Source organism: Magnolia sinica, chromosome 1 (assembly GCF_029962835.1).
Source record: "Magnolia sinica isolate HGM2019 chromosome 1, MsV1, whole genome shotgun sequence".
Taxonomy (NCBI): Eukaryota; Viridiplantae; Streptophyta; class Magnoliopsida; order Magnoliales; family Magnoliaceae; genus Magnolia; species Magnolia sinica.
Window position 1 is genome coordinate 64,068,009 of NC_080573.1, and position 2,143 is coordinate 64,070,151.

Here is a 2,143-nt window from a genome sequence, read left to right on the forward strand (position 1 = left end):
AATTCAAAACCTCCCTGATTGAAAATCTAAAATCTGAAAATGAGAAATTTAAAAATGAAGTATCTTGTCTTCTGAGTTTAAAGGATACATGGAGGTATTGTAAGCCTCGTATCCTAGACCGTACCGTTCCATAAACTTCCGCGGTCTTCCCAGTCGAATTTCGGTAACCTTTGACCCTTAACCGGTATTTGCGTGCGACCCTGATCCATATGCACTCAACCCAAGTCGACTCAACCTGAGACTTATACCCTAGCAACCATGCCGTCGCCACAGTTCTGATGTCGCATCTCGCGTGCCGAGGTGATACTCTGGCTAGGAGATGTGGGCCAACGTTCAGTGTGAGAAAAACATCGCGCGTGCGAATTACGAGAGAATCTCTACGAGATGTCACCTCAATCAATCAATCAATCCATCCCATCATGTCAAGTACACCATCACCTCTCACCTTCCCCAAGCAACCCCAAAGTCAAAAAGTTCTTACACCACCCATGCCTTTCTTATACCAAGCAACCACAAAAGTCAAAAAAGGCCTTACACACTCATCCATCTCTCTCCCATCCATCACTCTATCACACATCACCTCTCCTTACAACTCTCTCTCTCTCTCATTTCTTAACACACTTTCCAAGCAAGGGAAGAGAGTGCATGTCCAAGCCATTTCAAGAGAGAAAAGAGTGAGTTGTGTGGCCCACTTTCCCATCCCAAATCCATCATCCTAACCATTCAAACCTCATCTTTCACCATCAAAGTGAAGCACAAAGAGATAGGCTTTCCAACGGACTGAGAAGATCGAACGGTGGGTGCCTTTATAGGGTAGTTTTTTTTCATTTTTAAGATGGGCCAAGTGAGGCCTACCAATCAATGGTATGGATCTCACCTTGGATCCTAAGATGTGGTCGATGGCCCACCTTGATTATCAATATCATTCCATGATGGGGCCATTCTCTATGGACCCCATCATGATGTTTACCTTCCTAGCTTGTATATGGGTCATCTAGACCATCTATTTTTGTGGATAAGGAATCTCCATCGTTGGATTTCTTTTTTTTTTTAAAATTAATGGGCCCACATATAATGGGACCCACTTGATGTATGATTGATTGCAACGGAGGGCCCATAGTGTCGGGGTCCCTCCATCATGCATATCCCACTCTCTCTTTCTTTCTCTCTCCCTCTTTTTCATTTTTTTCTTTTCTTGTGTTAATATGGTCATGTGGCCTATCAGGATGGACCCCACCATGAGGCAGGTATTTTATCCAAGCCATTTATAAGAGGGGCCCACTTTAAATGAGTTGTACTCACACCATACATCATTTGGTGGCCCACCTAAGTAGGGCCCACCTCAATGCATGTGCAATGCCAAACCGTCGGGACGCTGGACAAAAAGGGAAGACACTAATATTAGCTTGTTTCCAAGCTTATGGGGTGGCCCACTTATATAGGCCCCACCTTGATGTATGTATTCAATCCACACCATCCATTCCTTCCCCAACCTCATTTTAGGCGTTGAACCGAAAAATGGAGTCAATCCGAGGTTCTGGCGGGCCATAACATAGCAAATGGCGATTTTCACTGTTGAAATCTTCCCTGATATTTTTATACACCGAAAAATACTCAATATTGGACTCATATAGCCTGTCTTGAGATATGAAATCCAATGGCTGGAATGGATTCACTTGGAGTGGGTCCCACATATGAAAAACCTCAAATATTTTGTTTTTTTTTTTAAAAAATAAAAACAAAATCACAGCAGCGTTGCTACTGCTGCTGATAAGGAAAGGACGCGCAAGTGTCCTGCATTGCGGGTGGACAGACCAGGGACCCACGGTCCCAGCCATGGGCCCCACCATGATGCGTGTTTACCATCCACACCGTTCATTAGGTGGGCCACTTCCTGAAGTGGGCCCCCTCCAAAGTTCAGCAACATTCAGTGCTCAGGTGGCCCACATCATAGGAAATGGCGGTGATTAAATGTCTGCCATTGAAACCTTTTTTTTTTGGGTCACAGAAGCTTTGGATCATTATAAAATTTATTTTCCCTCTGTAATTAGGGACCGTGTGACCTGATCAACGGGTTGGATTGCAAACAGACATTATGGTGGGCCTCATGTGGAACCCACCATTGATGTATGTGTTTCACTCC